Source organism: Magnolia sinica, chromosome 3 (genome assembly GCF_029962835.1).
Source record: "Magnolia sinica isolate HGM2019 chromosome 3, MsV1, whole genome shotgun sequence".
NCBI classification, from domain to species: domain Eukaryota; kingdom Viridiplantae; phylum Streptophyta; class Magnoliopsida; order Magnoliales; family Magnoliaceae; genus Magnolia; species Magnolia sinica.
Window position 1 is genome coordinate 60689507 of NC_080575.1, and position 24347 is coordinate 60713853.

The 24347-nt window shown below is 38.5% G+C and overlaps 1 non-coding gene and 1 pseudogene across 1 annotated transcript; both read right to left on the minus strand.

The window, feature by feature from the left end:
- Positions 1–23071, minus strand: part of LOC131238900 (DNA-directed RNA polymerase V subunit 1-like) — a 31661-nt pseudogene extending 8590 nt beyond the window's left edge.
- On the minus strand, positions 1402–1508 carry LOC131241787 (small nucleolar RNA R71). Its single transcript, XR_009169354.1, has one exon. It is a non-coding gene; the product is annotated as a small nucleolar RNA R71 (small nucleolar RNA).
- Positions 23072–24347: the final 1276 nt, after the last annotated feature.

Below are 24347 nucleotides of genomic sequence, written 5' to 3' on the forward strand. Positions count from 1 at the left end.
ATCCTGTTGTTCACTATCATCCCTTGGACATGGTTGGATGATAGAATCCTTCCTAACTCTCACAATTCTCCCAGATTGGTTGTGGGTTGGCAATTTCTGTTGTTTGCTTTGTCTCATGGGCATGGTTTTCAGATGGAATCACTTTTAGTTCGCATACCTCTTATCTATTGAGAACTAGATCAAAGGAAGTTCAGATTGGATAAGATGGGACTCTGATTCCAGTTGTGTTCGTGAATTAAGCATAGATCTCCCTAATCTCTACAAGTGGATCCTTGGAAACCCTAGTTTCCTACCTTTGAATTTACAAGTTTTAGTTAAATAATTCACAATTACTCTCTTAAAATTTTCGGATTTAGATTTTTGTCTTCTTCTAGTTCTAGTTCTAGTTCTAGTTACTCTCAGAAGACACACAAGTTCAGTCCATGTGGATTCGACCTTGGTCTTACCGAGATTATTACTACATCGCGACCCTACACCTGGGGTTGTGAACAAGTTTTTGGCTCCATTGTCGGGGACTAACGGATGCGTTTTTCTAAGATTAGCTAGTTTTAGAATTAGATTAAGCTTAGGGTTTTTTACTATTAGGGTTTGTTTTCTGTTCTTAAAAACTTTCTAATTCTAAGTTTAAAAACTTTCCTAAATTGAGTTTAGAATCTAACTTTTTTAAGAAACTTTCTATTTTTAGAAACCGACTTATTTTGTTTTGTAGGATCTTAATTTAGGAACTTCTAATTTGGTAACTTCTTTCTAATTCTCTTTCTCTTTCTATTTTTAGATTTCTATTTCCTTTCTCTTTTAGGTTTAGGTTAGAATCTGAATTTAAGGGCTGAGAGTGTTTTATGCCCAAGTGAGTTCGTGATAACACTCGACGTCTTTTGAGTGAAGGAGGATTGGTTGAGGGCTTATCTATCCATCACAGGATTAAACACTATTCGAGATCCTTAGAGTTAATTGAAGTGATGGCTGTAAATCAACCGGTAAATTAACAACTTCAATTTAGGGCTGAGGAAGTCAAGGATGAGAATGAGGTGCATCAAGCACCCCGCCTCGTATTTTACGAGATTATTTACAACCAGCGAGGGTGAGTACACCCTCATGCATGGTTTTTCCCAAAAACATAGGACATATGGATATCAAGCCATAGGTAATCCAACTCCTTCCAAAATTCTATGGGCTTGAATTTGAAAATCCGTATCTACATCTAAAAGAGTTTGACGACATTATAGCCACTCTATACTTTCCAAACGTGTTCGATGACACGGTCAGGCCGAAACTCTTTCCTTTTTTTTGAAAGAGAAGGCTAAGACGTGGTTACATTCACTACGTCCTCGATCTATTGGTAGATGGAATGACATGACAAGGGAGTTCATAAAGAAAATTTTCCCATACCATAAGACGAACACCCTTAGAAAGTCAATCATGAACTTCGTCCAAAAGGAAGATGAAACATTCTTCCAATGTTGGGAGCGGTTCAAGGATCTTGTCAGTTCATGCCCACAATACAGTTTTAAAACGTGGCGCATCACGAACTTTTTCTATGATGGACTGACATCTCCCATGCGCCAATTACTCGAGACATTGTGTAATGGAAAATTTATGAATAAAAGTGTCGATGATGTGTGTGACTACTTTGATAAGCTTGTTGAAAACACACAATCATGGGAAGTCTCCCCAAAATCAAACACCATGTCTAAGTCGACTCAATTCAAAGAGAGGAGTGGAATGTATCTCTTGAAAGAGGACGATGATGTCAATGCTAAAGTGGTCAGATTGATTATAAGGAATACTTCCAGTTTTTAATGGTTTGTTGTGACTGTGATAGCTTTGAGTATGTTCTTTTCATTATTGAGATTGTGAATTTAGGAAATCCTATTGTTCACCATTGTCCCTTGGACATGGTTGGATGATAGAATCCTCCCTAACTCTCACAATTTTCCCAGATTGGTTGTGGATTAGCAATTTCTATTGTTTGCTTTGTCCCAGATTGGTTTTGTGATGGAATCACTTCTAGTTCTCATGCCTCTCATCCATTGAGAACTAGATCAAAGGAAGTTCAGATTGGATAAGATGAGACTCTGATTCTAGTTGTGTTCATGAATCAAGCATAGATCTCCCTAATCTCTACAAGTAGATCCTTGAAAACCTTAGTTTTCCACCTTTGAATTTACAAGTTTTAGTTAAATAATTCACAATTACTCTCTCGAATTTTCCAGATTTAGATTTTCGTCTTCTAGTTCTAGTTCTAGTTACTCTCAGAAGACACACAAGTTCAGTCTTTGTGGATTCGACCTCGGTCTTACCAAGATTATTACTGCATCGCGACCCTACACTTGGGGTTGTGAACAGTCGCGACCATATTCTTAATGCTCTCTCTCTGATCGGTTGTGCGATCTGTACATGGGGAGCACATCAACGAAAGAAATCTGGAGCGCACTGGAATACAAATACAAGGCCGAAGAAGAAGGTACATGGAAATTTCTAATTACCATGATTTCGACTTCACGATGATAGATAATAAGCTGCTGTTGACCCAAATCCATGAATTACAGTTAATTGTAAACAAGATAAAGGCTTTAAAAAATAGACACGCCCGAATCCTTTTAAGTAGGAGCTATTATTGCCAAATTGCCTCCGAGCTTGAAATACTACAGGAAGAAGCAACTGCTTAAATTTGAAGAATTCACCCTGGAACAAATTCAAAAGCATCTTCGTATTGAAGAAGAATCTCGTAACCGAGACAAGAAGGATAACACTAATAGTGCATCCTCATCCAAGGTGAATGCAGTAGAAAGAGCGTCCCAATACAATAATACTGAGAAAAATGATTCCTTAAAACCTAAAAAGATAAAGGAAAATTCAAGAAAACCCAAAAGAAGAAAAATGGCAAACCCAAAGGTCATTGCTTTGTCTGCAGCAAGACAAGACATTTCGCCCGAGTCTGTAGGGACCACAAAAAGCCTAAGAAAGAGGCTAATGCAGTAGACGATGATATCGTAGCAATGGTCACTGAAGTGAACTTAGTTCAAGAGAATATCCCCGGTTGGTGGTATGATATTGGTGCCACAGTCCATGTATGCAACGATAGATCCGCCTTCAAAACCTATGAAGACGTGACTAATGGTTAAGAGGTTCAAATGGAAAATGAATGACGATTAAAAGTCGTAGGCAAAGGAACCGTGGAATTACCCTTTACCTCTATAAAGAAGGTAATCTTGACCAATGTACTACATGTCCCAGACATAAGGAGAAACTTAGTCTCAGGGGATCTCTTAAGCAAACCTGGGATAAGGGTCGTGTTTGAGTTGGACAAGTTAATCTTGTTCAAGAATGATAACTTTGTAGGTAAGAGTTATGCTTGTAATGGGATGATCAAATTTTCTTTAAATGAAAAGAATTCTTCTACTTACATAATTGAGCCTGTAACATTGTGGCATGGTAGACTAACACATATTGGCTACAGTACCATAAAACTCATGGCTAAGAACGGCCTAATATCATACAATGATAATGACAAAGATAAATGTGAAGTATGCATATGGTCTAAAATAACGAAGAAACCATTCCCAAGTGTTGAGAGATCATCTCAAATATTAGACCTAGTGCATACCGACATATGTGAACTAAATGGCGTTCTTACCCGATGAGGGAGTACTTCATAACATTTATCGATGATTGTTCAAGATATGTGTATATATATCTGTTAAAATCAAAAGATGAAGCATTTAATGCATTCAAGATTTATAAATCCGAAGTAGAAAATCAATTAGTTAAAAAGATTAAAATCCTTCATAGTAACAGAGGAGGAGAATATTTCTCTAATGAATTTTCTACCTATTGTGAGGAACACGACATAATACACCAGTGTACAACACCTTATATACCACAACAAAATCGTGTAGTAGAAAGAAAATAGGACCTTAGTTGAAATGGTAAACTCAATGCTAATACAAGCAAAGTTGCCATTAAACTTATGGGGACAAGCGCCATTGGCTGCATGCCATGTTCTGAATAGAATCTTATCTAAGAAAACTAAGACCTCTCCATACGAAATATAGAAAAAAGAAAATCAAACATAAGGTATCTTAGAGTGTGGGGGTGTCTCGTATATTATAGAACTCCAAAACTTAAAAGAACTAAGTTAAGACCAAGAGCTATCAGGTGTGTCTTTCTACGATATGCTTAAAATAGTAAGGCCTACTAACTCCAATATAAACATAGAATCTAGAGATGTAGACTACTTTGAGAACTCTTTATTCATAGATAATAAGAATACTGAGATTCAATCTGCTAATGAAACTATAGAAGAAACACAACAAGAAGTCGAAATACCAAGTGAACTTCGTATGAGTCAAAGAACAAGAGTAAAGAAGAGTCTTAATCCTGATCAAGTAGGCTCTCAGTGTCTCTTTTTCATCTAGTAGAGGGTGATAGAGAGAAGGTCATTAGGAAAATACCTATGATTTTAACTATAGAAGATGAACCTAAAACCTTTAGTGAAGTTGTGACTTCAAGAGACTCTGCTTTTTAGAAAGATGTCATTAATGATGAAATGAATTCGATTATATTAAATCAAACATGGGAACTGGTGGATCTACCTCTAAGTTCTAAACAATAGGATGTAAGTGGATACTTAAGTATCACACTGATGGTACAATTGAAACCTTTAAAGCAAGATTAGTTGCTAAGGGTTTTTGACAGAAAGAATGAATTGATTATTTTGACACATATTCACTAGTGGTTAGAATAACATCAATTAGGATTTTATTCGCTCTAGCATCATACATCATCTCATATCCATCAAATGGACGTGAAGACAATATTCATGAATGATGACCTCGATGAGGAGGTATACATGGAACAACCGAAAAGGTTTGTTCTACCAGGAACTGAAAGGAAAGTGTGTAGACTTGTTAAGTCTTTGTATGGATTAAAAAAAGTATAAAAAAAGTGGCATGATAAATTTGATTCTAAAGTTGTCTTATGGTTTTGCACATAACATTACTGATAAATGCATATACTGAAAGGTATGTAATGATTATATTGTAATCAGATTCTTCTATGTAGATGATATGTTAATAATCAGTAACAAAATGGAAGATGTAATTGTAACAAAGAAGTTTTTCTCTTCAGTTTTCAAAATGAAGGATTTTGGACAAGTGGAAATTATATTAGGTATCAAAGTTAAAAAATATATTGAGAATTATGCATTGTGCTAGTCTTATTATATTGAAAAAAATACTAAACAAGTTTAATGTTCACAACCCCAAGTGTAAGGTCGTGATGTAGTAATAATTCATGAGAACGAGGTCGAATCCATAGGGACTAAACTTGTACATATTCTGAAAAGAACTAGAGCTAGAGCTAGAACTAGAAGAAGATCTAAATCTGAATTCTGGAATAAAAGAGAGTAATTGTAAATAATTTTTAAACTATTAATTAAAGGTGGGAACTAGGGTACTAAGGATCCATTTGTAGCTATTAAGATGCTACCTTGCTTGATTCAATAAACACAATTGAAATTGGAGTCATATCCTATCCAATTAGAAGATAAAGCAATTTAAATCAAATCTGAACTTTTCATTGACCTAATTCTCAATGGAGGGGAATTGTGAACATTGGAAGGGATTCCATCACCCTACTATGCCCAGGAGACGATTGTGAACAATGTGATTTACCAACCTCATTATTTCAAAACAGGAAAAAAAGATATCCAAAGCTATCACATCATCTATTATAATTTGAGTCACAATAAATCATAGAAAACTGAAAATATTTCTTTAATATCAAGCTAGAAATCAATGAAGTTTAACAAGAACAAGAATTAATGCAAAATAAACATTCCAATACGTTATAAGATTCACCTCTTTGCCTTAGCTAAGAGGTTTAGTCAACCATAAACATGATTGAAACCAAATCTCTTAAACAAAGCATAAAAATAAAGTAAGAAAGAAGAAAAACTCTTTGACGGATGCTCCACCCTTGTGCTATGCTCCTTGAGACCTTTCCAAACTATAGAAGATGCTTTGGAGCATCCTAGGGAGTCCTATTTATAGTTGTGGAACTTCAACTTTCGGACCGAGTTGGAAAAATCTAGAAACCGCGTTCAATTTACGTACTCTACGCAGTTTTTCAAAGTAGACTTGGAGTTTAAACCACCTCAAATTTAACACTCTGTGTAGTTTTTCAAAATATACTTGGAGTTTTAGAATATACTTTTCAGAACAATTTCAGGAATATGTTTGTTTTCAGGACAATTTCAGGATTCATTTTCTTCACTTCAAATCTTTAATTATCTTCATTCCTCACTTGGTTTTCTTAGATATTTGGCATGCAAATTCTTCATTAATGACTTCTAAATCTCAAATCTTCATTTAGTAATCTTTTGAGCATCAATCTTCCTTTTGGCATCAATTTCACCTTAAGCTCTCGAAATCACCTCGCACATGAAAATATGCATAATTAAATTGATTAAGCATTATCATGTTTATAAAACTAAGGTATAAATAGGGAGAAATATGCAATATTTCACACTCAACATTTAACTATTTGAAAATCAAAGAGGCAAAAACCCCATTTGATCAAAGTATCAAGTTGAAAGAAAACAGTGGAAGAGCGGTTGCACAACTAGAGTATGTTAGTGCTACAGGCAGTCTTATGTATGTGATGCAACGCACAAGACTGGATATAGTATACGCTGTGAGTAAACTAAGTAAATTTATTAGTAATCCAAGTGTTAAACATTGGAAAGCTATAAATAGAGTTCTAGGTTATCTAAAAGAAACCAAAGAACTAGGGCTATTTTATTTAGAATTTTCAGCAGTGTTGGAAAGATATACCGATGCAAGTTGGATATTGAGTACAAGGGACAAAAAGTCCACTACAGAGTGGATATTCATCTTAGGAGGTACAGCTGTATCTTGGGGATCCAAGAAATAAAATTACATAATGCATTCAATAATGAAATCTGAGTTCATAGCTTTGGCTGCAATAGGCAAAGATGCTGAGTGGTTAAGGGATCTTCTGTTAGAATTTCCATTCTATGTGAAGCCTATACTAGCTATTTCACTTCATTGCAATAGTGAAGCCACTCTAGCGAGAGTCTATAGTGGTATATATAATGGAAAGTCAAGACACATAAATTTAAGACATGATTATATAAGGCAATTGATTCAGGATGGAATCATTACAATCTCATTTGTGAAGTCAAGTAATAACTCGATTGATCCTTTTACTAAACCTCTGACGAGAGAGGTAGTAAGGATAACATCTAGAGGGATGCAGTTGAAACTCTTTTATCAAAGTTCCACCAATGATAGAAACCCAACCCAAACTTAGAAAATCTCTAAAGATTGGGTTCAATGGGTAACAATAAATTACTGATAAGTGAAAATTTTCAGCACTAAATCTAAATAACCTCATCCAGGATGAAAGTGCTGGCTATTATAAAAAGAGGATTGAGTCTTAGAACTCTTAATGAAATTCAATCAAATGAGACAAATGTTTTAAGTAACAAAAATATTGAAAAGATTTCACCTATGTGAACGTAGAAGTGGTGCCACTTCTCATGAGAGTTAGAGTTATCTCGGGATTGTTCATGAAAGAGGATAAGCACATGACTATTAAAAGTACTAAGCGAGTAATATGAAGGAACACATAACGCAGAAGCTATTATGTGTGTAGTATTTTCGGTTATGTCATTAAGGAATAACTGGTTCTGTAACATCTTGAATTTTTGTTGCTCGAGTATATACTCGTGCCCGAGAATTTTGAGTGTTAATAATGTAAAAATTGGATGCTTCAAAATCACACATTGTCTTTTTTGTTCTTTTTAAATCACATCCAATTACATTCACGAAGGTAGCGCTTTATGAGAGTAAAATCAATTGTATTTATCATTTCATTAGAGTAAAGTAATTCAACAAATTATCAAATGCTCTCTCAATGGGAGCTTATTATATTATCAAAGTTTACAGCAAAAAATAAATCAACTAATCATGCACTACTCTTTCTCGATATTTGAACCCGTCTTCTATAGAACGATCGTCGTTCGTTACATCAACCTGTAATTCACCTGCAACATCTGTATGGTTGGAGAGAGTTAATGGCTTACTCATAGTGATGGTTATTGTCACACCCCAAACTCAGAAACTGGACTCACAGAATTTCTGATCACCGAATCCGGTACCAACAGCCTCCGTAGTACCCCATTCTCGGCTCCCGGCGCCCATACAGCAGATTCTGATCTTGGGATCCTACAAGGAGGATTTTCCAATGTACATTTTTCTCGTAAGAAGCATAACCACAAGTTTATCCAAATCACAAAGGCAACATCAACATCATATATCCACTAATATAAACAGTTGAATACAGCGTTGAAAGGGAAATACATATATCGAAAATCAAAGCTCCAGCAGACAGCTACACACTCCAAGCTCAACGTTGCTGCGACCTAACGCCACCTGTACACATCTATTGTGCATAAGCTTATAGAAAGCTTAGAGGGTAGTGTAAGTGTGTGCGTAAGGTAAGTGCCAAGAATGAAATAACATAGTAATGCGGAAACATACTGGTAAGTACATAAATACCATCAGCCTTATCCAGGTTATGTGATGTAAAAACATAATAAGCCAATATCATATACTGAGGAAGCAATATAGATCAGTTATGCAATGCGGAGACATAGTAAGCCAAATATCATATACTGAGGATGAAATGCAATATGCAAATCCTAAAGAGTCCACGAATACCATCAGCCGTATCTAGGCCATGCATCAAACCTGAGTGTATCGCATGATCATGTGGGGGCAATTACGTCTTACAAGGAGTCCCATAAACATCTCAATCCAATGACATATACTTTAATCAATCATCCCTCACAACATGCATACGAATGATAGGGTCCACAGAAGGATGGCGGATCTAGTCAAAATATAACGATAGGCTCTAAACAGTGGATATACCAAACCTAATATTACATATCCTTCTGTCTACGACAAGGGGTGATATAGACTGCTTTGTCGAAGCTCATTGATTCAAAATATGTCACGACAATTAAGGAAGGAATCCAACTTATATCCACCACAATATCGGACGATGCTTCCGATGTGGAACAAAGTTCCGCGTCACTGTGTGCATAGTAGCCTGCCAGCACAGTAGTCTGCTAATCACTGTTAGCTCACCCAGGCCCCTACGCCCCGCCCACATCAGTGTCCGCCCACATGTGCAACAGTGACGGAGCGTCGTAATATCCCTCACCGAGGGTAGAGCCGAGTCTAAGTACAATAAGTGGGCTTCCTTACCCTCTCTATCGTGCAATAAACTAATTTCCCTATGGGGCCCAATATATACACAAGGTGGGCTCCAAGGTGTGGGTAATTCTACAAGACATGATATAAGGCACCATCATCAATGGGGGCCCAACAGTTTGGGTAGCCTAAAGGGTATCACTAACATAAAGGTGGGCCCAACGGTTTGGGATAGCCCAATAAAAGAAGATGGAAATGGGCTTGATAAAGGGCTCTAAGGAGGTTTGCAACGTGGACATTTAACCACCACTGCACATAGAGTACGATTCGCTATAGAATCTAACTTACAATGGGGAAAGGGCCTCATACAAATCACAATGGGCCTCATATAATCACAACGGGCCTCATACAATCACAATGGGCCACATACAATCTCAATGGGCCTCATACAATCATAATGGGCCTTATACAATCACAATGGGCCTTACGTAAGGGTCTCGTACATCACAATGGGTCTTATCACTTGGGCCTCACATACATTACACTGGGCCTCATCATATGGGCCTCACATATTACAATGGGCCGCATCACATGGGCCTCATATACATTAAGTGGGTCGCATCACATGGGCTTAATACACATCACAATGGGCCTCTCACACAGGCCTAATATACATCACAATAGGTCCCATCGCCTGGCCCTCAAATGCATCACAATGGGCCACTCACACGGGCCTAATATACATTACAATGGGCCGCTCACACGGGCCTTATATACATTACAATGGGCCTCTCACATGGGCCTAATATACTTCACAATGGGCCCCATCGCCTGGCCCTCAAATGCATCACAATGGGCCTCATCACTTGGGCTCTGCACAGCCAGCAAGTGGGCCCTGTACAACTAGCAGGTGGGCCCTGTATGTACAGCAGGTGGGCCCTGCGTGTACAACAGGTGGGTCCTGCGTCCAACAATACGGACGGATGTCGCGGATATGAAACACATACATCATTGCAGGCCTCACCGTCCAGGCTATCTGGACGGTGTGGATAGAATACATGCATCAAGGGTCCTACGTGTGGGACGCTGTGAATAAGACATGTACTTCTTAGGTGGGCCCATGATTTGGACGATGTGAGTGAGACATATACATCAGGTGGGTCACACATCCCAGAAAAACGGACGGACAATGTTAATACAACACATGCCTCAAGGTGGGCCTCACCCCACACGTGCAGCACATGTGGATGGGTCCCACATCCAGAAAAAAATGGAAAGACAGCGTGGAGAAATACATACATCATGGTGCATGCCACAACGGTGCAGATGTAGAATATATATACATCAAGTTGGGTCCCACTTGCCCACACGTGCCACACATGTGGGGTGGGCCCATGTCTAAACAGATGGATGGCTTGGAGAAACACGTACATCATGGTGGCCCACAGAACTTGCTGACGTGATACAGCAGCTAATAACTGGTGTGAGGTACTCTAGCCAATCCGATTCCACCGTCCAGAATTTGGACGGTGTGGATCAAAGCACATATCATGGTGGGCTTCCACCATCCATAACTGGATAGTGGATGGGAGGGATGCAACGCATACATCTGGTGGGTCCACACGTGTGGCCCACCAGCTCGTATAAAGCTGATATTTGAGTTTTCCCTTCATCTGGGCCTGTCCATACGGACAGGCAGCAGGCCTGCCTGTTGGACAGGCAGTAATGAGGGCCCAATTCAAGGGTGGCATGGATAAAACACATGCATCATGATGGACCATACAATCAGGGAAGGGAGAGAGAGAGAGAGAGAGAGAGAGAGAGAGAGAGAGAGAGAGAGAGACGTGTGAAGGGGAGGGACCCCGCCACTATGGGCCCTCCCTATACTCAATACAATGCATACATCAAGTGGGTCCCACCACAAGTGGGCCCACAAATAGAAATCAACGGTGGAAATCCCAAGATCACCCACCGATTGCACTCCTTGGTCCCTTGGCTTCCTTAGCTCATTGGTTTCAACTTTGATGGAAGATGATGGAGATTGAAGGGATAAGATGAGAGATGAGAGGGGTAGAAAGTGGGCCACACGTGGCTCTCTTGGAAGAGCTTGGACGTCCTCTCCTTGGGAATTGCTTGAAATGGAGTGAGAAAATGAGAGAAAGAGAGGAGTGGTGTGTAAGAGATATGATATGGGAAGCATGGGTCTCATTGACTTTTGGGATGAGAGGAATGGGCTAAGCATGAGTTGCTTTAACTAGTTGGTGGGAGAGGTATGGGTGAGTGATGGGTTGCACTTTGATTGATTGATGTGATGTTTAGGTAGAGATTCTCTCAGAATTCACAATGCACGGCGTTTCCCTAAAGATGAATACGGGCCCACAACTCATGGCCTGCGTATCGCATCAGTGCATAAGACGCTGCGTTGGAACCGCGACGACGGCGCGGTCACAAGGGTACAGTCTTGGGTTGAGTTGACTCAGGTTGATAGGGTGCGACTCAGGGTCACGGGCAAATGCTATGCACATATTGCAGGTCACCGAAATTCGACCGAGAGGACTGCGGGATCCTAAGGAACGGTACGAACTAGGTTACAGGCCTTACAGTTATCCTTTAAGATTAACAACAATTCAAGATATTCTTAAAAATAATGTGAGGGTTCTAATACATCTCATATTCCACCACTGCGAGTGGTATCAGTACGCGCAACCAATATATATATGAATGCATGCTTAACAAAGTGTGTGTAGTCCATCATACGTAGTGATTATCATAATGTGGAATTAATTTATAAAAAACCCGACTCGCCACACATTCTCATACAACGGAGATTCGTCGGCGTGTCCAACACTACCGTTGATTTATGTGAATACCTTGAGGCTGTACAACATATCAATCAGATGAATTACGTGACACGATTTGTTCATGGAGTGACTATTTGCGACATCCAATCCCAAAAGTGATGTAACACGCATTGCGGGTTACTTACATTGATTTTTGCACCACTATTCAAAATCCCTTGAACTACGTGTCGACCAAGATGGTCACTACCTAGAGTGCATTACGTCGACGATAAAATATATGAATTACTAGATATGATACATCTAATACATCACTTGCGCCAAAGAGAAAATAAATTGAATTATGGAAGTTTTGAAATTCCAAGACAGATGCCCAAGCCGTAAAGAGAGGTAGCACAGGCTAACTTAATAAAGGAGAAAAGTAGCATTAAGCTATCTCAATAAAAGAGAAAAGTAGCAAATAGGCTAACTCAATAAAAATAAGGAGAGAGGAGCAAAAGGCCAACTCAATATAGAGTAAAAACACGCATCGCTATCAAAATTGGCAATTGACAAAGCTTGTATCTATCACCCTACATAAATTCATGAAAATCATGTATAATTAAAATCATACCTTAACCATAATTTTCAAAAGGATAAATAATTGAAATGGTAGATCAATCAATTGCATGAAAAATTATAGTAATATGAAAGTATGAAAAAATAAGATAAATCATACCAATTCAAATTAGTGTAAGCTTAAAGGAATCCCTCACCTTAGCCTTAGATCTAAACCCTAGGTAGATATCCATGTAGGAAAGCTTCTAGATGAATCACAACATCACTTGAGTAAGAGGGAGACACCACATATGTGGAGAATGAAGAGGATGATGGGCGTCTAGGCTTCTCCTTCTCTTTCTCTTTCTCTTTCTTTCTCTCTCTCCCTCTCCTCCTTGGACATTGGGAGTGCTGGTGTGTGACTGGAGAAGGGTACGCATGTAACATCCCAAATATTCATGGCCAGAGTTTATACTCATGCATGAGAAAAAATGAGGTTAATAATGTATAAATTGGATGCTTTGGAAATCGTACTTTTTTTCATTTAGATCACATCCAAATACATTCATGAAGGTAACATTTAAGAGATTAAAATAGACTGTTTGATTATTTTAACAGAGTAAAAGAGTTCAATAAATAATCAAATGTCGTCTCAATAGGAGCTTATTATATTTATCGAGTTTACAGCGAAAGTATAAAACTAAATCATAAAACTATCTTCTTATTCTTTTAGTATAATCTTTCATAAGGAGATTGTCCTCTAGGTCTTCAATCTGTACATCACCTGCATCATCTGTATGGTTGGAGAGGGTCAACACCCTATTCATAGTGATGGTTATCCTTTAAGATTAACAATAATTAAAGAGATTCATAAAAGTAATATAAAGGTTTTGATATGTCTCGTATTCCACTATTACAAGGAGTATCAGTATGCGGAAACAACCTACATGAGATACATCCCTAACAAAGTGTGTGCGGCTCATCATACGTAGTTATTGTCACAATGTGGAATATGATTCACAGAAAACCTGACTCGACCCGCATCCCATAACTACGGATATTCGCCGGTATGGCCAACGCTACCGTGGATTTATGTGAATACCTCGAGGCGACACAACACATGAGTTTGATAAATCACGTGATACGATTTGTTTATGGAGCGACTATTTGCGACATCCAATCCCGAAAGTGATGTAATATATATTGCGAATTACTTGCATCGATTTATGTACCACTACATAAAAGCTTATGGAATTACGTGTTGACCAAGAGAGTCTCAACCTAGAGCGCATTATGTCTATGATTAAATATTTGAATCACTAATTGTGATACCCTTAACACATCACTTGCACTTATAGAGAACAACGGCCAAATTATGGGAGTTATGAAATATCAAGACACATGCCCAAGCCTTAAAGGTAAATAACACAAGGCTAGTAAAGTAAGGAAAGAGTAGCAATGACTAACTCACAAAGAGAAGAGTGACAATGGTCAATCAATAAAAGGAGAGTAGCAATAGCTAACTCAACAAATAGAAGAGTGGTAATGGCCAACTCAATAATAAGGAGAGTGGTAATGGCCAACTCAATAAAGAGAAGAGTAGTGGGGGCTAACTCAACAAATTGATGAAGATAATGGCAAGGCCTACATCCATCGCTCCACATAAATTCATAAAGATCACTTGTAATTAACATCATATCATAATTTTCAAAAGGGTAGATAATTATTGATGATAAAATAATTGTAGGAAGAAAATCATAACAACATGAAAACATAGTATGTAACAGGTAAGATAAAGCATATCAACTTAAATTACCACAAGCTTAAAGGATAAAACTCTCACCTTGGTTTCTTGGATGTCTTTTAAGGTTTAACGTTCGGGTAGCTTTTAGAATATTGATTCACCAACTGATGAGTTCAGCCTGACCTGAATTGCGGCTGGCGTCCGATGGAACTCGACGTACAGTGAGCGCTTCTTCTTTCTTTCTTTCTTTCTCTTTCTCTCTCTTTCTCTTTCTTTTCTCTTTCCTTTTCCTTTCCTTTCTTTTCCTTTCTTTCTTCCTTTCTTTTCTTTTCCTTTCTTTTCCTTTCTTTTCTTTTCCTTTCTTTTCTTTCTTCCTCTGTCTTTCTTTCTCTCTTATTGTTAGCGTGCTTCCTAGCGTAGGAGGTACATATTTGTAAGATTCTGGGTTTTCAGAACTTTCTGTGTACGTGGAATATACCCATGCGATTGGTCCTACATATTTTGCACGTGGAGGAAACTTTGTGGGAACGGCTGCATAAACCGGAGGTTGTTTCCAGGTAAACTTCCTATTCTCTCCTCCTTTCTTTTTTATCAGATTTGGGTCGATTTGGATGGGCCCTAAGAGACTCGTGGGCCCTACATGGTGAACGTCCCAGATATTGAATCGCAGTGTGGTGATTTTTCCGTGGCTCGTGAACGTCCGGACTATCCAGAACTTCCCAAAAGGCAGAATCTCCTTTCCGACGTCTCTGGGACCATTGGAACCCCTTCTCTTTTATTCTAGATGGTCCATATTGGAATCTGGTCTTCAAGTTCGGTTGTGTTGAGGTCTTGAAAATAGCTGATTTCTCGCTGGAAACCGTTCGTGGAGAGATTCCTTGATTCGTGGGGATTTTCCAGATGTTTTCGGCCTCTTAGTTGTGGTCGGATCTCTCTCTAGCAAAGATAGAACGGTTGAGATATAGGGTAGTGGCTGTGTGTGTAAGTGCAAGAAGAGAAGGATTCGAGGTTCTTTCCACTTTCGAAGGAGAAGTAGCCGCACGCAATCTGGTTCTTACATGAGCCTGTGTGCACTCGTGTGTGATCCAATGGTTGGAAATAGGTAAGGGTTGATCGGTGGTGGCCTATGGATGGCTCGGATCATCAAGGGAGTCTTTGATGATGGCTCCCATCTCTGTCCGAAACCGCGGCCGGTTTTAAAACCTCTTAGCACAAGAGCATGCGTAAAAATAGGAAGGAGTCGGGTTTGGTCTAGTCAAATGTCGTTTGACCGGGCCTTAGGTTTCGGTGCGGTGTGGGAGAGTATTCCCTGTGCACACACAGTTGAGATGTGGAGCCCACATGAGATTTATGTTAAATCTACTCTATTCATTTGCCTTGTTGGTCCTAGTCACGGCCTATCTTAAGGTATCAGGCGGTCATGATCTTTAAGCGGTCCATGTTAAGTGCATTTTTGTTTTAATTATAGATCTCGCTGATCTAGGGGTTGAAATTTGACATGTACGGTTAATTCATAATATATAGGCATGATATAAATTTTCTCATCAAGCGGATCACGGGAACTATGTGATCTAAGATTCAGGGGTCTAGGTTAATGGCATTTTTGTAATTATTGTTGATATAGGAGCCTTATGAAATATAATGGTTCTACATAGTTGTATGCACCTTTCTAAATAATTCTTACAAATGAACTTACATCTAACCATTATGGATGGAGAGTTATTCGTCAATTCTTTTAAGGAAAGGTACATATGTTAAATCATCTAATGGATGGACTTGTCTTAGAATCAATGGTCAGATGACTTGATCTATTGAATAGAGGTTATTCCCAACAGTTGGATTCATGTCAGGGAATAAATGTAAGGTTAAAATAGTTAGATTGGTATCATACACATATACATGTCACGTTAAATTTCATGGTAACACTCGAAAACTTTTAATACTCGGATATTGAAAAGTTCGGGGTGTTACAACGCACTCCTCCTTTTATAAAGGAGTGGGCATATGAGAGGGGGTGTGTTTCACATCTCACTTGGATTAGATTTTTTCAATTTGACCTTTTATACTAATATTTATTTAAATCTAATTCATCAAGTGTGTCAGGGTCGTCGAATAGGACTGTGGTATATGATTTTCTTGGTGATCTGAAATTTAGATTGATCTATTTTAAAAATTCTCCTAACGGGTGCCAAAATGAACTTGATCTCAATTAATGATCCACACTTAATGATCAAGGCCCAATTTTTAGAGAAATGTGTAGTCAGGATAGGCAAAAGGTTGGACAAATTTTGTGGTTGATCGATAGTGGAAAACGCTTAAATATAAAATTTCACTTTTTGTACCGAAAGTAAGGAACTGGCTTTAACATTCAATGGTGTAGGATCATAGATCGGGGTCTGAATTTTGTATAATTTTGTAGTCATATGAGACCAAAGTGTGGTCCAAATTCGAGTTGCAATGGACGACAGAAAGTGGTTAAATTGGAAGATCCAGATTTATAAGGAGTTAGTAAGCCTCAAAATGATAACTTCGCGCCTAAGAAAAAGCCTACCAATGTGGGGTCTTCATATTTGACACTTGGTCCATATTATGGGTAATCTAAGTCATTTATATGAATGAAAATATCTTACTACAACTACCCACGAGGTTTCTTCACTCGATGGACACCAAAATCAACAGTTAAGGTGCTGACTTGTCAATTAGGTCACTTTTAAAATGATTCAAGGGATGAAATTTGACATGTATAGTTAATTTATGATAAATAGGCACAATATAAAATTTCACATGAAACGGATCATGAGAACTATATGATCTAGAATTCAATGGTATAAGTTAATTCCATTTTTGTAATTATTACTGATCTAAGAGTTTTGTAAAATCTAATGGTTTTATATGGTTATATAGACATTTCTAAATAATTCTTACAAAAGAATTTACATTTAAATCATTATTGATAAAGAGTTATTCACCAATTTAATTAAGGGAAGGCACGTATATCAAATCACATGATGGATGGTCTTATCTTAAAATCAACAGTCGGATGACTTGATCTATGGATAAAGATCATTCTTAACTCGTTATCGTACATATGAAAAGTTAAACTTCATGGTAACACTCGAGAACTTTCAATACTCGGGTATTGAAAAGTTCGGGGTGCTACAATCTACCCCCCTTAAACAAAATTTCATCCCCCAAATTTAATTACTTCTACCATTTATGCCGATTCATTATGTTTAATTTTTTAATGTATTCCTTATTATGTGGATATATATGTCTACGTGTGCGAATAATTAACTACACGAAAGCGGGGCGCTACAGGTTCAATGCTGCGACAACCAGAAATTTTGAAATAACTTTTAAATACTTGCATTAAGGAAAGATTCAAATAATAAAATATCTTTCTTTATGCATAATAACTATTCTTCTATCTCTGGAAGATATTTTTCTATTGTTTTAAAAAAACCAGTAGGGGATTGTTGACATTTGTGGTTTTTAAAAAAATAATTCAAAATTTCAGAATTTTGCCGCCAAAATGATTTTTGGAAATTTCAAATAAGAAAAGTGCGGTGTGTGCTTTTGTCCCACATCGAAAATGATAAAAAGAGTTTTGGGGTTTATATAAGGATGTGTGTGTAGTATTATTACTTAGAGCTTTGTAGATTGAGATGCTTGGGTGCGTGGGCGTGGGTGAGGGTGAGGGCATGGTGGTTGTAGTGGTTACAGTGACATACTTTGCACTTCGTACGTGCGCATCGTGTCGCAGAGTGGTCGCTCCCTTGCGAACTGTCGCGAGACGGTGTGATCGTAGTGCGGGTGGTCTAGTATGAGCCTAGGTGCCATGAATTTGAAATGAGCTAGGGTTTTATAAGCGACTGAAAATGGTTAGATATTTTATTTGAAACGATCGGTCATTTCTGAAAACGGCTAGTTGCCTTAAAAGCCACAATGGTCCGAAAATGGACGGGCCATGATGATCCAACGGTCAGATTTTTCGATTCGACGACCAGAAACGGATAAAATTAATGATTAACGGTCAGAAAAGTTTTTCAAACGTTTTGAACTATTGATTACCACCTAGCAATGGTTCACTCCTTGGTGCCTATATTAATTGGACCATTCCGGTCCAAATTCAATCATCTCAAAAACAAATCTCTCTATTTCCATCAGATTCTCTAGATAGAATTTCCTTCATAGAATATTGTAATCACATCCATTAGTTGATTCTGCCAGAAGATTTGCTATGTTGATTTGTTCCTAAGTAGACCTATCGTGATTGCTGCATGCTGGATCCAGACAGACTTATTTTATCTTGGAAGTAATTGACCATTAATCCATCAGCAATTGATAAGGAGGCGAATTACGCTTTAAGGACAGCATATATTTATACGTGATTCAGCCTAGTGAAACAATATAATTAAACTTTGTTTTTTATTTTTCGGTATATCCAATATTTTTCTAACAATCTCTACCACTGAGCCATGGGTTGAAACTTAGACGCATGAATAACCATGAAAAAACTCATCATGATAGGAGAATGCTACCAGTAGGTTTTTCAAGCCACCAATTAGAGGATTATAGTTACTGATCACAAGATTTCTTGGAGGCATACGTAGTCCATCCATTCGACAACTCATATTATAATGGGACCTTTTTTTTATCCACATCGTCCATTTTTATAGCTTTGATCGGACGAAGAAATACCTTCAATCAGTGTGTAATCTCCAGTCTATGATGAAAAGTATGGTTGAACCTAGTGGATGGTCTAGATCTATCATTTGACTGTCACCACGCATCTATATCACCAGCATTCAACAACTCTGGGGAGTGAAAAGGAGCCTCGACCATTAAAAAGAGAAAGAGAAGAAAAAAAAAAAATTGTATGAAAATGCCTTCCAACTATAATGTATTAGCAGCTAAGCTGGATTTGTTTGGTCAGCCGCCAAATGCCGGTCTTTGAAAATGACTGGTAAACAATAGTTTTGTACAAAATATCACTTTGGTTGGACGGGAAGCTACAACACTTGTTGTAGAAAAGAGCGTGCAACATCCCAGCTGTGTTGAGTCCACTGTAGTGTTTACGTAAAATCCAGTCCATCCATCAGTTGAGGCACCTCATGTAATCGTACATAATAAATGTCAGTTAGATCCAAAACTCATGTACTTTTCACCATTTGAAAAACGTAATTATCACAAGTAAAACCCTTAATTCAGGTCGAGGTTTGGCTAGTCACGCCGCCAGCAGCCAGGTGGCTAGTGGTAGGTGCTTTGTGGACCCCACCATGATGTATGTGTTTTATCCACGCCCTCCATCCATTTTGAAAGATAATTTTAGGGCTAGAACCTAAAAATGAGGTAGATCTAAATCTCAGGTGGATCACACCATGAGAAAACAGTAGTGATTGGATGTCTACCATTAAAAACCTCCTAGGGCCCACTGTAATGGTTATTTGACATCTAACCTGTTGATTAGGTAATACAGACTTGGATGAAGGGAATATATATATATATATATATATATATATATATATATCGGCTTGATCCAAAACTTTTGTGCCCCAAGGAAGTTTTTAATATGGTGGGCGTTAAATTAATACTGTGCCGTGAGATTTGGATCAACCTCATTTTTGGGATCATACCATAAAATGATTGGGAAGAATGGGTGGACGGAATGGATGAAACACATACATCATGATGGGGCCCATAGAGTACCGACTACTAGCCAATGGATGGTGGCGGGGGGAGTAGCGTGTCTAAGTTTTGTGTCAGGATTATCTCTTAGATATCTTTTCGTCTTGATGGGACTCACCTGATGAACGGGTTGGATGGCATATAAACAACAAGCTGACTCCAGAAAAGTTTCTATGGTGTGCGTCCCCATTCACACTATTGCCATATTGTGGCTCACAAGAGTCATGGATCAGACTCATTTTCAGGTTCAATCCTAAATTAAGGCTTCAAAACTGATGGACGGAGTGGATGAAACACGTATCATGGTGGGCCCACAGAGCTGGGGTGCTGCACGCTCTTCCTATTTCGGTACACTTTGATTAGCTCAATAGCGCTATCATTTAAGGGAATTTTTAGTCAAAGTCTACTTGCTTGAGGATTAGATTCCCAAAAGAAGATTCATTGCTTGTGAGTGAAGGGAAGTCAAATTCAATTATCACATAACAATAAAACAATGATAACGGAGAAATGCTACGTTAATATCTGCCGTGAGAACTGGAGTTTCCTTTGTCGGATACTTACACATGTAGCATACTCACGCGAGATCTGGACCATTCATCTGGCAGTAAACCGCAAACATGCATTGACCCAAACACGAGGCATGTAATTCATCATCTAACATGATCTATCATTGCACGTTTATGTTGGATATGGACCAATGGTCATTGCACTCTAACATCAACTTTTCTCATAATTTCGTGGCCCACCTGATGAGACAACCATTTCCTTTCATCCAGGGCATGCTTGGTGTGAGCCCTACGTTATAAATAGCATGATCTTGCCAACACGTGCCTTATGGTCATGCTTGGGGAGAGTAGAAACTTATGACTGCTGGTTTACTGCATGTCTGATGTAATATGCATGAAGTGCCGCCCCACATGCAGGATGATCTGTCGCTTTCTAAAAGGGTGCATTTGGCTTACCCATGTGAGGATCTGACCAACTAAATCTGCACGTGGAACGATTCTACGATGACCTTGGCCAAGTGGGCCGCAATATAACGGTCTTGATAATAGATTCCCTAACACCTGAATGCGAACCATTGCATGGTTTCTACCGCCTGGTTGCAGCCACCGACCAGATAATTCCACGCTCTTCCAATGTTGTCTGAGAATGATGAAATACAGCTTTCAGTACCACAGGCATACCGTACTCTACCTTTTTTTTTTCGGAATTTTACAAAACAACTACCTAATTAGAATGGAGTTTACGTTACCATACCCTTTAAATTTTCAAGAAGCTACTTTATTAATGGATATAATTATCATTTAACTACCTTTCATTGTATTTCTTTAATAGATATAATTATCATTTAACTACCCTCGGTTACATTTCTTTAACGGTGATTGGGTGGGTGTGGGAGCAAATGGGTCAGCTGCATAGGTGGGTCCCACTATAATGTTTATATAAAATCCGCTTAAACCACTAAGTGCATCACCTCATGTTACAACAAGATCCAAAAATCAGCTCTATTCCTTCACGTTATAACAAGGATCTAAAAATCAGCTCCATCTATAATTCTGATGGATGACATTATCAGGAACAGTGTAGGACCTTCAAACTGTCCCACGAGAACCAACCAAAAGCATGGATGGGCCTATTTTTATGCCCCATGCATAAACTTTGGTGTTGCATCTAATGGGTGGCATGGATTTCATATAATCATTAGAGTGGACCTTGTAAAATTAAGGGTGGACGTCTCTCTCCCACATAAATATATTTTTTTGGTGTGGCCCACCTTAATCAAGAGTTAGCCTTTCTTTTTTAGGCTTTCGGCCTAAATTGGGATTATACATCTATTGGTCGGAGTGGATCTCTCATACACATCTAGTGGGCCCTGCTAAAAATCAAGTCTTGGCATCCCTCTATCGCTCTACAGAGATCATTCATGAGAAAATGTGAATTGTACGGACACCCTCTTAATTTTGGGAGGGCCGACCATAAGGTTTATGTAGTGCACTCCGACCATTAAATATTTAGTCTTATATTAGGCCCTGGATATTTAAAAAACAATGAGGATAACCGGTGATTATGGTAGGTCATACTAGAGAAACAGTCAGGAGAGATGTCTACATTAGGGATGGACGTGATGATCACCATCTTCCTCAAGGGGATAACTTATCTGAATCTATGGAGCTTCTCTAGACTCCTCACAGATATACCTCGAATCCACGGAGGAAAAAAAAAAAAGAAATAAATTCTAGAAATTTAAAATTTGATTGATGGATGATAAAAATGAATTTACAACCCTTTAAATGGTGATACCAAACCTTGGAATAAGTTTCATAATCAAACTCCAACTTAAACTCCCTAAAATTCGTGACTTACTATAAATAGTAAACTTACTATTTATAGATGGCCATGATTCCTACTAGAATTCATGGTTTTCGACCAAAAATAGAAAGTGTCCTATTTGGCTTAACAATGTTATTTTTCTATTTTTTTTTAAAGCACTTTTCATGTTGGACACAACTCCTAAAGCTCAAAGGATGAAGAGTTACAATCAAATTAAAACTTTTTATAAATAGTAAAAATGAAATTAAAAAAGGATTTTTGACCGTCGATTTGATGGAATCTTGCAAATTCGGCATGGGCAACTCGGCGTAGTAGGTTGGGTGGCTAAAATAGCTTCTCCTATGCCAAAATCATATATGGTGCATCGAATAACTCATTCCAGTTTGCGAGATATGCATATTTTAGTGTTCTAATGGTCTTGATCACTTTCGACTTCGATCGGGCCTTCTCTAGTCTATCTTAGACATGAAAGTGTCTGTGACCCGCTCAACATCAGTTCCCTCCACTTTAAAAAAACTCGTACTTGAGTTTTCGTCCCGCTTCGGTTCATGATACTCAGTCAGGTCCGCGACGTTGGAAGTATACGAAATTTTCATGTCATTCGGAAGATCAACAACGTAAGCGTTATCATTGATCTTTCGGAGGATCGGTATTGGCTCAATCTTCTTGTTCTTCAACTTGTTGTAAGTCCCAGTTAGAAATCTCTCCTTACGTAGATGGACCATAACTTGGTCGCCCACCTCGAACACCTTTTGTCGCCGATACTTGTTGGCTTGCTCCTTGTATTTGTCGTTTGAGGCATGCAACTTGGCTTGCATCTTTGCATAAATACCCATAATTCGGTCCGCCATGTTTTTTATTACAATGCTCATGCCCAGAAGCTTGGGTAAATGGACTAAGTCAAGTGTGTGACGAGGCATACGACCATAAACAATCTCTAATGAAGACTTCCCTATCGAGCGGTTCACCATGTTGTTGAATGAAAACTCCGCTTGAGACAAGCTAAATCCCACTACTTCAGTTTTTCACTTGAAATACATTGAATGAGGTTTCCTAACGTGTGATTCATAATTTTAGTCTTCCCACCAGTATGTGAGTGGTAGGCACCATTGAACTAAATTGTGTACCGAACTGACTCTACAACGTCCACTAGAAGTGGCTAATGAATTTCATGTCACAGTTAAAAGTAACAGTTTTGGAAACCCCGTGTAGCTGTATGACCTCTCTAAAGAAAAGGTTCGCCACATGTGTTGAACCGAGGGTCTTCTTACATAAGATAAAGTGCGCAATCTTTGAGAAATAATCTACCACCACGAACACGTAATTCATGCCACATTGTGTTCATGGGAGACCAAGCATGAAGTCTATAAATAAATCCTCCTAAGGGCTGTCAGACACAGGTAATGGGATTTAGAGGCCCATATTCTGAGACTACCCCTTGGAGGTCTGAGGAATGTTACATTGCTGCACTGCTTTACCCATGTCATATACCAATTGTGGTTAGTAATACCACTCCACAAGAGCTCACGACTTGTGTGGCCCAAGGTGTCCACCAAGGCCCCTCTATGTAGCTCCTGAATAATCTACTCACTCAGAGAACTTTGAGGGATGCATAATCGATTTCCTTTGAAGAATAAATCATCTTGCATATGTAGGTCACTAGGATGACCTTCTTGACACCTCATTCATTCATCCTTGAAGTCCTCGTCTTCGGCATACAACTCCTTGAGATAGTCGAAGCCGATTATCTCATTGCTCATTGTAACAAATAGTGATCCATGATGGCTATGTGCATCAGCCACCTTATTCTGTTGCCCTGACTTGTACTTCAAAACGAACGTGAATTTTTACAAAAATACAGCCCATCTAACACACACACGATTCATGTTAGCCTGACTATTAATAAACTTTAAGGCTTGATGGTTTGTGTAGAGAACAAATTCTCTGAATCAAATAATGTTGCCAATGTCGTAGCGCTTGAACAATTGCATACAGCTCAAG